At 41.8% G+C, this 14,205-nt stretch overlaps 1 protein-coding gene across 7 annotated transcripts in view; it reads left to right on the top strand.

Annotated features, from left to right (window-relative positions):
* stat5a (signal transducer and activator of transcription 5a) overlaps positions 1-14,205 on the top strand; it is a 91,165-nt gene that overhangs the window by 39,790 nt on the left and 37,170 nt on the right. Inside the window, exon 1 of one of the 7 annotated variants that reach the window (XM_088906096.1) lies at positions 9,108-9,163. The exons of the other annotated variants lie outside the window; for them this stretch is intronic. The gene's annotated coding sequence lies outside the window, so the exon portion shown is untranslated. Of the gene's footprint in view, positions 1-9,107; positions 9,164-14,205 lie in introns of those variants that run through there. 7 annotated transcript variants of the gene reach the window in all.

Here is a 14,205-nt window from a genome sequence, read left to right on the forward strand (position 1 = left end):
AAATGTTTTTAACACACAGTAGACAAAACCATCTTTGATTCAAATTAGTCAGTTTTCACTTGATTACAAAATGGAGTATCTAACGCAGAGAATATTATTGTTTGTGACGTAGTGTACTGGATGGTGCTTCTTGTAGTTCTGCTAAAGATCTTTTCACTTGGTTTCTGATACAGAATGTTCCTGCTAGGTCATTTTCTTTGACAAATAATGACAAAATCACTTGTAAGGCCATTAAGTCGAGGTCTTTAGGCTGATTTGTCTTATTGGTCAAACTGCATCACCTGTTTTTAAAGATTAGAAACACTTGTATGTTATTAATCGAATAAGCAAATGAATTGATCATATATCAGAACTCTGGTCCTTGAAGGATAAAAGGTCCAAATTGTTCCAAAATATCTCTTTATTGCTTAATTTAAAAACAAATTACTCATGAGAAATCATCACCTTGTTTACTCTCCTAGATTTAGGAGGAACTTCTGTCAACATCTGATTGATACATCACATACATCTGTCAAAGCACTGAACGCAAAACAAAGCACTCACAAAAACTGCATTTCTGATTATTTGTGTGCAGAAGTATTGTGGGAAAATTATACTACTTTTCGACTGGCTACTTTTATTATCTGGAACTGCTCTGTATTTGACATCAGCAATTGAACGCTTGAGCTCAGTGCCCTCTATGTGGACATTGCTATCATGCACTGTACTAATATCGATTAACAATGTGTAGATTTTTTTAAAGGGCCATTATTGCAACACAGATCCAGAAGGTACCAGAGTAAAATAAAGGTTTGTGCAACTCGGATCAATACAATTAAATGCTACAGGGGAATGTTAGGAAATAAATAGATTTTTCTATCCCATGCTACATGTCGTCATCTCTCTTGATTCTTTTTGTTCTGTATACTGTCTCTACACAGCTAAGTACAAACCCTTATTGTGAGCTAACACCATGGGTTATATTGGGCCTCTCCATTTGGGGGAAAAAAAACTTTTTTTTTGGCTTTTTGACAGTCTGTGCTTATATAATAAAACCCAGTGAACTCCATCTGTGTTGAAAGTTTGGCTAGAGTGATCACAGAATGCTATCTGGTGCAGGTGGTTAGGTTTAGGCTATTATATTAAATGTGCAGAAACACAAAGTGAAAAATAAGCAGCTGGTATACACCTTAATAATTCTGGTTCTACATGTTAATTATATATAAGACTTCAAAGCTGGGGAATTCTATGATAGTATTGTTTTACTGCAGACAATTACAGGGAACCACTGTCATATTAAAATTAGTGGTATGAGACATAGGTGTGTGCAATCAGTACTGAACACCAACCTCAGGAAGGTGCAGATGTGAGGATGGCAGCATATGGTAACTACATATTAAGCAGATTGCAGATTGTCTTGGGGAAACACAAAATTTATGTTCTTTGTATATGACACCTGTTGAAAAAATTCAGCTATTGTTTTTTTTGGAAGGGGAGGTTGTATGTTTTAATACTCTGAGACTCATAATTTGACCATCATGTGCTGTATTTAATTATTTTAGATTACCTTTGGAAATACATTAGTTTGACACCTACACACAACAGAAAAACCTCCTACTAAAAGATGTAAGATATAACTGGGTGGTGTTCAGTGAACAGCTCTCTAGGTAACTCGGACCTGAACAATGAGATGTGCAAGTCTTAAATTACATTCTCTGCAAAGGGGTCAAGTAGAGCCACTTCCTGTATGTTGTGTTCTTGGCCTTTTGTATAACTGCATGATTCAGAGACAGTCCATTTTTCTCATAGATACTACTTTCTACTTTGGGACTGTATTTGCATTAAGAAACCTGAACATTGTAGTTGGACTATTTTGCTAAGTTATTAGTGTAAGCAGAGCACATACATTTCCAGACACAAGTATTGTCCTTCTGCATCTGAAACAACTTTATTCGCTAGTTTAAGTATGATGCATCTGATGATTATTTTTTAAAATAATGTGAACTATGCTTCGTTATGTTTATTGAACGCTCATTCACCCTGTCAGGAAACTATAAAATGCAAGGCACCGGTACTCCTGTGTGTAACTACGAACTTATGTCTCTAGAAAATGTGTTGCCTTTTATAAGGCCCCGTTTGTCCTCCTCTTTATTTTGTCTTGGCATCTCCTGCGTTTCTGTCTTGGGTCTTTCCCATGATGGTCAGTCTTTATCCAGGAGTAATCAGATTTAAGGCTCAAAAGCAACTCTGTCTGAACTCCGCTGATATGCATCTCATGTTTTGCTGATTGCTGTTGGCTTTACCATTTCACAGGCTTCTTTTAAGTCTCAACCCTAACAGCAGTTTGCTAAAACAGCTCATGCTTTTCAAAAGATCAACAGATGTTCGGTTGTAAAGCAAATTTATACGCCTTCTGGGTCTGTAAAGTTCTTGAAAGGCCTATACAGCGGTTTGCTGCATTCAGATAAGGTGAGCCAGAGAATATGTCACAATATGGAGCATACTCATCAGTACATCGCTTTAACAAAAGAATAAAACAATTTAAGTTTGCTGAGCCACAAATGCAGGCCTAGCCTTGTAATGATGCAAATTTTTTAAAAAAAGGCCCATAAAACTGGAATGTTCAATTCCTGAATGAGTAGGTTTTGGCTGTGAAAGCCAGGGAACTGGATTGTGGCCAGCAGTGTTTCGTGGAGGGACTGGGGCGGTGTGTACTTGTGTTTTCACATGCGGAGTTCCTCCTTATCTCTGCAGAGCTGCCTCACAAAATGTGACAGATGATGATCATTCTGCCGGGCTCTGCACGCAGGCTCTTCAGCATGTGGGCTCTGGCGCTGAAGAGAAAGTCCATTGGGTCGGTTTGTTTTTCTGTCCACAGCTAAAACACTCAGTCAGAAAGCTTAATTAAAAAGATATACAAAAAAATATATACAGTATAAATATATACTAATACCATTTTTAACATGGTTTTGTTTTGGAGAAAAAATTGGGTGGATCATCTAGAAACGCTAACATAAAGATACGACTTGTAATTGTTACCTGTCAGCTGTTTCAGCTTTCCTACAATTAACTGGAAGCAGTGATGAGAGTGGTCATACCTTTAAAATGTCATTTGTTCACTGTCAAAAATGTCTGGGTTACTGCATTTCATGTTTGTTGTTTAAAAAATCACTTTTTTAACTTTGAGACAGTAGCCATGTGCTGATGGACCTTTAAAACCCCTTCCTTTTGGCAGTATCTAGAGTGTAGTAGTGTTCACTGGCTTTTTTCTTAACTGCCTTGTGCTCTAATTGTCCTGCTGGCCATCATTTCAAGTGAGTCATTTGTTAGTCTGTTTCAGCTCAGTGTTGCACTGCAGATGCTACACAGCATTATTATGGACCTGATCTTCCATTAAGAAGGGTTCTTAATATAAGAAAATGTAAGTAGTACTGCACAGCTCAGATGGAGGGGGCATTATTTGTACAGAAACATCATCAAGGTTATTGTTGTTTACCGTATGTACCACCTGAATATAGTTTTACAAGGTGTGCAAAGGTTTTTGTTGTGATCTCTGGTTCCATTCATTTTCTACACCATTACACGAGTCAAAGCATTGTCCTTTAAGGGATTGTAATTGTTGTGAGGATGTTAGATGTTTTGCCTGAGCCAGACCTCTTAGTTTTAAGGGGCAAACAGTGATCAAGTGTTCTGGAATTCAAGTTGTCAACATTGGTTAAAAATAAGAAGGCTGGGATTTGGGCTGAGCTAGTTAGTTACAAAAAACTTATGGCTTTGATTCAAACTCTGGTTCTGCAGTTCTGTCAAGGTGGTCATTGGTTTCTTGGTCACTTCTCTGACCAAGACCCTTCTTGCCCAGTTGCTCAGTTTGGAAGGACAGCGGTCTGGGTAGTTCTGTGTTATTTCCATTTCCTGAGTTTGCTGCTGGGTGCTTCTTTCAACACCCTAGTTATGATTTATATCCCTTCCCAGATCTGTGCCTCCTCACGGTTCTATCACAGATAACACAGACAGCTCTTTGGTCTTCATGGTGAAGTGCACAGTCAACGCAGGGACTGTATTTCTTCTGAAATCATGTCAACCCATTGAACTGGCCATGGGTGAGCTCCACTTGAGTTTTATTATGACCTCCCAAGGAAATTAGGTGAACCTGAAATCGATTTTGAATGTCATTGCAGAGGGGCTGAATACTTATCAAATTAAGACATTGCCGTGTATTCTTTAAAATGACATGTCAATAATTTCCAGATCTTTTGTTCCACTTTGACATGATAGAGTAATTTGTGTAGGTCAATAACAGGAAATCCCTTAATGATGTTTTGCTATTTGAGTGTGCAACAAATGGCGAAAAAATCCAAGGGAGGTGAATACTTTCTGAAGGCACCTTATATTATTACTTCTTCAACATGACTGCTAACCACTAAACCGCTAAAATGGTTCTTTGAGAGCTTTGAAATATGTAATTGATTGCTTACTGTCATCTGAATCAATAGAACTCTAGTGCTTGCGGAGTGTCAGTTCAATAGGTCTTCTCTGCTCAACTACTGATCTAACAGGCAAGCAGCAGGTTAAATATAGAGAGGGAGGACTATCCCACACTTGCCAAAATCTCCACTATCTCTGCGTTGATCTTTTTACATTAGAAGGGCATCTTGGTAATTGCTCGTCTAACTGTATTAAACTCTGTGCACAGACATTCCTCTGTACCGATTGACGTGTTTGAACTGCAGGGGATTAAGCGCCTCTATTATAAATTTCCACGGTCCCGATAACCATGATCTAGTCTCATGTTCCGGACAAGCGGTCCAGAATTGGCTCCTTCAGACCTCTTTAAGCGCCTCTTTATCCTGAAGAAAGGAGCTGTTTTTAAGAGGCAGGGCACATTGTTCAGTTCCATGCTTTGGAAGGGATCACGAGATGCCGGGTGCACACTAGGGACCTTTCTTTTTGGGGGGAATCAAAATCTGCATTGTCTAATAGTGAAGTGTGAAATTCAGTCATTGAACAGTAAGTGCCGTTATCTGCGTGAAAGCAGAAGTTTGACAGTGCGCTGAGCTTTAGACTGCAACGGATGCAGCCCACCCCTTTCACTTTTGGTCTCTGCTGAGTTTACAAACCTTTATTTCTCATGTTATCTCCTTTCTGTCTCTGTCTGCATGTCATTTGTGGTCAATATCCTGTGTTCCCCATAGCTTAATTACAGTAGGAAGAACACATATGCATCTGGACTATGCCATGTGGCTTGGCATGCCTATCTGGGGAGAAACTGTTTCATAGCAGCCTATAAAAGTTGTTAAAGAGGTATACATAGGGCTTTCAACCAACATTAATGCTTCAACTGTGCTATCTTAGGCATCCTGTGGACTGCCTGGCAGCCTTGTTAAATGGAATTTGCTCTTATTCCTGGCACAGTATCCATACAAGGGATAATGGGATTATGGGAAGCTGTTTAGTGAGCATTCTTGGCTAGCTCACACCTCAGACAAATGTGACATCTGTGGAGACATGGTTTTTGTGTGTGCTTGTTGCTTGTTACTTTCCCACTTAAGAAAGCAGTAATGGTTGATACTGTTAAAACATGTCGCCTCACTTTTAGTTTTTGATTTGATAAAGTAGTTGAAGACAAAGCAATTTAATGAGATTAAGAGCATGATGAACATTACAAATGACAGGAGGCTCTTAGGTGCATCTTGTTCATCTGGTGACTAGAAGCTTATTGATCCAATAATTGCGTCTAAGTCATTTTGAGCAGAGCAGTTTATTCCACACTCCTACAACACTTTGTGCAGAGAAGTGTCCTCTGTTTTCAGGCTTAGATACACTCCATCTTATTTTCCTTAGCCTCATCCTTCTAAAGCAGTGGTTCTCATCCCTAATTCTGTACTACTCCTATCTTCTAGTTTTTGTTCTTGCTATGCTCTTAATTACTGTGCCAATGTGATGCCTCTAATTACAATTCTTGCTTAATTAGACTTTTTCATATTTCCACACTTAGTCATTGTTTTCAGAAAAGCTCTGTTGCAGGTGTTTTGTTGCAGACAAATTTAGTAAACAGAATTCTGTACTTTTTTCCACAACTTGATTATTCAGTAGTCGCTGCTAGTCCTGTCTGAAACCGCTCTTCAAAGGCAAGCCTTTACTGATGTCCAGACACAAGTGGGATTGACTCTGTATCATACACTCTCACAAGCAAAGCGGCCTGGTGCTCTACGGAGGACCACTTACATTTCACACAGCTGAAAAGGGGTTGGGTGTGAAACCTGGAAATGGTTCAGGGTTGAGAACTGATTACTGTAATAACCCATCCATCTTCTTAATTAGAGGGGAGATCTTATTCATCTATTGGTTAATTAGCCTAATTAACAGTGTTAAATTGGAACAAAGACCAGAAGAGAGAGATCCCCAGGAACACTGTTCTAGAGAGAGAGCTGTGTACAACATTGGCAGTTGGAGAAGAAGTACCAGAAAAACAGAAATTTGTCGTACTTCTGATCTGAAGGATGGAGCTTAAGTCCAGTAACTGATTAAATATTAGCTGAACCCTTTACAGCCACAGTTTCAAGTGCCAGTGTCAGTCCAGTAGACCTCTGTGGCATTCTCTGCTCAACTAAAAAGCTGCCGTACAATAAGTTGTGGGGCTTACAGCTGGTTAACTGTAGAGAGAGAGGATTATCCCACGCTTGCCAAAATCTTCACTATCTTCACATTGATCTCTTTGCGATCTCTTTACAAGGGTGTTTTGGTAATTGCTCGTCTAACTGTATTAAACTCTGTGCACAGACATTCCTCTGTACCGATTGACGTGTTTGAACTGCAGGGGATTAAGCGCCTCTATTATAAATTTCCACGGTCCCGATAACCATGATCTAGTCTCATGTTCCGGACAAGCGGTCCAGAATTGGCTCCTTCAGACCTCTTTAAGCGCCTCTTTATCCTGAAGAAAGGAGCTGTTTTTAAGAGGCAGGGCACATTGTTCAGTTCCATGCTTTGGAAGGGATCACGAGATGCCGGGTGCACACTAGGGACCTTTCTTTTTGGGGGGAATCAAAATCTGCATTGTCTAATAGTGAAGTGTGAAATTCAGTCATTGAACAGTAAGTGCCGTTATCTGCGTGAAAGCAGAAGTTTGACAGTGCGCTGAGCTTTAGACTGCAACGGATGCAGCCCACCCCTTTCACTTTTGGTCTCTGTTGCATTAGAATTACAGAGCTGATTTTCTCATGTCATCTCTATCTCTGATCAAATGGTTCATATTGCTTATTTGGTTGCTAGGAACATACTAATCTGAGGATTGCATCAAGCTATTTCTGAGTAGAGTGGTTTTACTAGAGACTCCTACAACTCTTTGTGCAAGAACATAGAAGCTGTTTTGAGTCCAGTCTTAGGTCCTGCCGTATACTCTCTTAGTTTCCTTGGGTCCTGCTGCCCAGAAGGTGTGCATTGCATCACCCAGGTATCACGAGATACAGGAACAACTCGGATACACGTCAGATATTTCTTGGAGTGTGACAGTGGGAGAGCTGGAGCTTCACCATAGGGTTCCCTGTTACTGAGCCCTTATACTTTTGTCTCTGAGCCTTTTTGATCCTAAAACAATGGAACACATAAAGCCAAAAGCACTACTGTTTTTGCTGCTTGAAGTGCAGGGAAGCAGTATTGGAGTAGTAAATGAATTTTGGGTGATTCATTTTGGACTGACATGCAGCAGGCCGGGTTTGCCAAGGTACAATGTCAGCAATGTACAGTAAATGTGACTGCGGACAGCAGTCTGCTGGCACAGGGCAGCAAGCGCACACGTATTGTCCTTTAGCAGTGGTCATTCAGGAGGGCTCGAGCAATGGGGCGTGCCTTTGCATATCCGCATTCTTATGCAACTGAACCAGCTGGCTGTTTCATCAGTACTGTTTTTTTACTGTAGTTTTTTTGCACTTACACATAAGTATCAATGTAGCACGTCTCTCAGCTTTGTATGGAAAAAGGCACAAAGTCCTCTCCCCAGGGTCTCAGAGCTATAACCTGACTGGCAGAACGCTTAGGAGAGTTGTCACTTTCCTTATTTTAGCAATACAGTGCAAAGCAAGATAAAGACATCATGAAGTCTGCATGCAGGTCTAGAAATGTGTAATTTAGCATTAACATAAATCGGAAACATTATCTAAAACAAATGTACATGATGCAATATATAATGGATAAATAAGATGTGTCAAAATATGCACTAAGGCAGCTTGGCCTGGAATTGACCTTGTGCAGAAAGATGTTTACACTCTTGGTAAATGGCTTGTAGACAGTTCCACTATATTGGAAGGAGGCGGAATATAAGAACATGAAGTTTAGAAACGAGAGGAGACCATTCAGGTCATGTTGCTTTTTTTTGTTCAGTGGCTGATTGATTCAGGGATCTTATCTAACCATTCCTTGAAGGAACCTTCTGTATCGGCTGGGCAGCTTGTTCCATACTTCCACAACAGGTTCTGTAAAGGAAATGTAGTTTGTATAGAACATTAGAGTTTGAAGTCTAAAAAAATCGTTTCACCAATTAAACAAACCATGTGACTGTGCTATACTTGTTATACTGAAGGGACGTACAAAAGCCTTCTTTTACAGTATCTTGTAAACCCCTGCAGCCTTGTCTTTTCTGAGTCATGTGTGTCTCAGTCTCAGCTGTTCTTCGAGAGAAAAAAAAATCATGAAAAGAGTGCTAAATAAAAACGTTTTATCTAGATGCAGTAGCTGTATGTGTGTGTGTACGCTAAGTTTGTAACAGCGTGCTGTTCTGTAGCATGAGAAAGCTCTGACTGCTGGGTTATATAGTAGACAGCATTTCTTTGGGTGTGGTTTTATGCCATCTTTAGTACAGTAGAATATGTAATCCAGCTATAAACCTCTTAAGCAGTGGTGCAGATTTTGATTTTTTAAGTCTGTTTTTAATGAGCCTTCATGTTCCAATGACTTGTACTGTGTGTGTACTTTTTGTGTGTATTTTCTGTTCCTTTCTTAAACCAAGATGTTTCAGGGACTCTACTGGCCAGGGGCAGGAACAGAACACAAATAAGGGGCTGTCCCTGCGGCAGGGTCAGGCAAGTCCCTTCACGACTGAGAAAGATCGGCTGTGCTGCAGAAGCATGTGGCCGTGATCAGCTGTTCACACTGCCCTGCGACACTAATCCTGCCTACTTTCTTTCCAGTAGGTTTTTACGTTACTTTGCCAGCTCTTCTTCAGGGAAACTCCCCTGGCAACCATGTGCTTCGGTGCAGAGGCACCTAAACCTTTTCTTTTGAAAAAAGCTTTTTATATGTGCTTCTGCATAGCCACTTGCAAGCGCCCACTCTCCCACTTCCCTCTGCCTCATATCTGCTATCTGACATGCTTAACCTGGGCGGTGCAGGGCGCACAGCATGTGTTGCAGTGATTCCATAGGACTGCTATGCCAGCTATGCTAAACATGCATCTGTGCGGCACGGCTATCCTTCAGCATTCGAGTGTCACCTCAGCGCAGGACAATAAAACCAGGTTTCAAGGTCAAGGCCCCATCAGCCACGCATGTGGGCACGTTATGATTTTTTAATGTTTGTTTTTTTTCACATTCAGCAACTTAGAATGCACGTTTTTTCTTGTTGCGGCATCCTTTGAAGCCATGTTGTAAAACTTTTATGCAGAGGTGGGAGAGATGTTGTCTGGCTTAATAGTGTGGTGGGAGCAAAACCACTTAATGTTCTCTGTCCCAAAACACCTGATCTCTTTACTGTTTTTTTGTTCCCAACACGCTTTTTAAGTGCAGACTCTCTCTGTGCTAAGACTGCCCAAGAGGTGATGCTTCTGTAGGTGCCTGACATGTAGGTTGAGCTGATTTTTCACTTGGCTGATAATTTAATAAGTTATTTATAGCCACTGGCAAGAGCTAAGTGTGATAGTCGCATCTAGCTCTCTGTTAGGATCAGCTTTCTACAACCATTAGCCTGGTTGCTCGGGTAGTGTAGCTCCTCAGAGGAACTGGGTGGCTGGTGTTACTGCAGCTAATGATGTTCATGCTTGTTGGAAGCCTCTGCATTCCTTGCTGGGGAATCACTGGATCCCAGTCTGTGCTGACATTATTTCTCTCTACTATTTGGATCCATAGTGACAGTGGGGGGGTGACGGACAGTGGAGGTTCTGCTGACACAGTCTGATCCTTAGTGTACAGTACTTCTGTCATATACTGTAGCTGTCTTGCCTCTTCTTAAGGGTCTTTTTGTGGGAATCCTGGGAGTGGGGGAGCAGGAGGGATTTTTTATGAGTAGGGGGAATTGTTGCATTGTTGTGTTTGTAGAATTGTGGAATGTAGAAATAACAGGTCTAATCCCAACATTTCCCACACCTGCAAGAATAAGACCTAATGGAGAAAGCTGCAGCCCAGTATGTGATCTCCCTGTCACAGCCTGAGGACTAGTGAGTGAGCTTGTCTCACAGCAGTGTTAAATGTGATGTATGTAAATGTGCAGTGAGATGTTTCTACTGTTAATACCTGTAAACGCTGTGTTTATTGTGTCTGCTTTAGCAACATTGTAATTCATCAGTCATGCAAATGAAGCTCTTTTAATTTGAATGCATTGAAGCATTGAGCAGGTTCACAAGAAAAGGAGGACTGGGAGATACTAGGCAGGTGGAATGTTTGAAGTTGCTGAAGCACCTACTTGGTGAACTCTATCCCCAAAACACATGACTTTATAAAAGTGGTCTAGTTCTAGGGGGCGCACTACCTACAGTAGCTATGTTGGCATACTGTCTGATTGCAGTCATAAGAGAAAGAAAAAAACTGCAGCAAAATGCAGGTTTGCTAACCATCTGTCACAAAACTGTATACTGACAGGAACAAAAGTGACTTGAGCAGGAGAATAAAAAACTGCATTGGGCGGCAATCCAGAATTAAACTGTTAAAATAAATAAACAAATTTTAAGAACTGACAGAAGCAATTTAATGTTCCCTGGGCATTGGTCCAGATAGTAGCTGTGTTGTACTTTTCCACTTTGAGACAGATTTCAACTTCTCCTCTAAGGGGGTTTAATATTGTATGATTGCAGCAATACATTTGTAACGACTGGGAGACGGAGGCTTTAATAAGGAGCTCTGCAGTTACCAGAAAGAAAAATTCATGTAAAAAGTTCTTGGCAGCCTTAATATTTCTTCATGTAGCTGCATGGCCTGTTTCTGACTGCACTGCGCTTTTGCGCAACTATTTACAGCTGTTTGTCTCAGAGGAGGGGTTTCTGTCTATTGCTATGGTTTCCAGATTGGAAGGGTCAGCAAAAAAGTAAATATACTTTTTTTCCCCCCTCCATTTAGACTTTTCTGAACCAAAGGCCAGGGAAGTGTAAACACAGCTGTAGTGGCAGCTTATTTGGAGTGAATATTTATAGAAGCAGGAGGAGCACTGCTCATCACAGAAATAGGACGGACCAAGACCACATGGCTGTGACAGCCGATCCCTGCAACACAGAACTGCAGGGTCACTTTGATTTTCATGCAGCTGCAGCTTACTGCCGTAACACTTCTGGGCATGTTTTGCAGTCTAATTGATCATCTGTGTAGGAGAGTGTATGCGAAACCTAAAAAGTATTAGTAGTTATTTAAATTGTTTCTGTTCCCCATCAACATGAGATTGCCAGTGTCTGATCAGCACTGCGTTGGGTGGTGCGGTGGCTCTGTGGCTCAGGATCTGCGCCTGTGGCTGGAAGGTTGCCAGTTCATATCCCGCGGCTGGCAGAGGAATCCTACAGTACCACTTTGGGCCCCTGAGCAAGGCCCTTAACCCCAGCTGTTCCAGGGGTGCCGTATAAATGGCTGACCTTGCGCTCTGACCCCAAGCTTCTCTCCCTGTCTGTGTGTCTCATGGAGAGCAAGTTGGGGTATGTGAAAAGACAAATTCCTAATACAAGAGATTGTATATGGCCAATAAAGTGATCTTATACTGGGCATTGCTACAGCCCTTGGTACAATACAAGTAGGGAAGGGCCGAGGACTCTGCATGGCTTCCTCCAACATTCTGTAGTGAAATTCACATATTGCATCTCAGTGCTGGGGCCCTGGGTTCACTTCTGGACCCAGGGTGCTATCTGCGTGGAGTTTGCATGTTCTTCTCGGGTTTGTGTGGGTTTCCTCTGAGTGCTCCTTTTTTTCCCCCTCTAATCCAAAGACATGCTGGTAGGTCAATTAACTTCTGGGAACTGGGCCTGGAGTGGGTATGTCTGCGTCTGTGTGTCTGCCCTATGATGAACTGGTGTCCTATCCAGGGTGTATCCTGCCTTCCGCCTGTTGCTTGCAAGGATAAGTTCCGGCTCCCCATTGACTGGAGCAGAAGCTCTCACTCATAGAACCGCACAAACTCAAACCCTGGCAAGTCGAAGTAACAGGGATCATTGTTGCACCAGGATTTCAGGGTGTTCTCTAGCAGATCGTAATGGGGATCACTACCGCACCTCAAGTTAACAATGTGTCCTGCTTGACTTGAGCACACCCAGGTCTGACCAGTAGTCATGCCACTATTTGGGGAGTCCTGAGCCTTGAAGTTTGTTTGCTTAAACAAGCGATGGTGGGTTGCACACTGACTAATTGTCTTTACTTCTGAGTGGTTAAGTCACTTAAAAGCCCACCCCAACTTAAATATAAATTAAGTTGATAATGAGTTTATTATATGTTTGTTGTCAACATACAGTAGTTACTCTGAATTAGAAGGAATTAGAAGAAGATTTTTTTTACATTGTCAAAATATGAAAAGGCTTAATACTCTGGTCCTATCCTTTGCCTAATGCAAGACAGTGACATGCGTGCAGTTGCCCAGTTCAAACCCAGAGGAAGTAACCTCGGCATCTGGGAAGTTAGCTCAATTACTTACCAAAGCAGTTTTGGTTGGAATAGTTTGTTACTGTGGGAAAGTAGGAATACACTGCAGAAAACTCAAAAACAAAAGGTTAGTAATACACTGTAATAATAAAAATAGTTTCATGCAGTTTGGCAGCACAGATTCATAGCTGGTAAGTTACAGCTGCAGTGTGTTTTTTGGCTTTCTGCTGGGTAGAAACAGTTTGTCCTGAGGCATGTTCCATCATACTAGCACCACTGTCAGCTTTTGCGAACATGTTTAGCACGGTTTGAGAGCAGGCCTTGGCAACGGGCGAGGCAGGGCTTGTGATCTGTGTTTTTTGGAGAAGCGAAAGAAACTGGCCCGCAGAACTTCCACTAGCGCTGTTTGGCAGCCGCCTTTTGTGAGCGCTGCATTTGCAATTGCTGAATAATTAACGCACGAAATTGAAGAAGGAACCCTGCCCTTCAGTGACAGCGACACTGGCTCTTGCGTTTGTTGAATGTGGCCTCGTTTCATGCGTGTGGTGACTGGGTTTCCTCATTGTGACATGGCTAATCTGGCAGTGCGTGCTGTCAGCCTAACCCTTTAGTCCAGTGGATACATCCCAGATGTTATGCTGATTGACTATTGGAGTTACGAAGCACGGTAGTAAAGCACTGCACTTCCTGCAAAGGTGGGGTAATGGGGAATTGCCCAAAAGTTTTCTTTTATCCTTAGTAAACATCTTTTATCCTTTGTAAACTATCTATCTTATCTAGCACTAGCTTTCTCTGCGGCTTGTGACTGGGATACAGTATCTGAAGCCATACACAGTGGGCTAGTGGGAATCAGGATACAATCCCTGGCACAGGTTAGAAAACGCAGTTTGGCACAGTTAATTGCGACAAAAAAACGGGATAGGCAGAGGTTTGTAGCCATTATTCTGCTTCCACATTCTGAGGCTAAAAACGGTAATTTTATCGTTTTTTCTCATCTGCATGAGTGCCTGTACACTACGTACTGTAGAGTCATTTACTTTTACTCATTTGCCTCTGGTATTTTTTTAAGCTTTTATGGGGGGGGTTTTCCATGAGCAGCTGCTGTAATTGGTAAAGATACCTTTATCAGTGGTAAATGGGTGGAGGATGGCTCAAGAGGCAGTGCTACAAACCCTCAGTACTGCTTCAGCATTTCTGTCCGCTGTGGTCAGAGACGCTGGGCTCCTGCAGAATATGCTGAGTGAAAATGTGGCAAGCTCATGTGCTCTTTTTGTTGCCTACAGTCAGCAGATCTATGTGCCCCTCCCATTGCACAGGTAACTTTAATTCCAACTCATGGGGGGAAAAAAACATTGCAACAGTGGATTTCCATAGCAAAATGAAACCCCTTCACTATCTTAGGCACTAG

Source organism: Atractosteus spatula, chromosome 26, assembly GCF_055471065.1.
Source record: "Atractosteus spatula isolate fAtrSpa1 chromosome 26, fAtrSpa1.hap1, whole genome shotgun sequence".
Lineage (NCBI taxonomy): Eukaryota > Metazoa > Chordata > Actinopteri > Semionotiformes > Lepisosteidae > Atractosteus > Atractosteus spatula.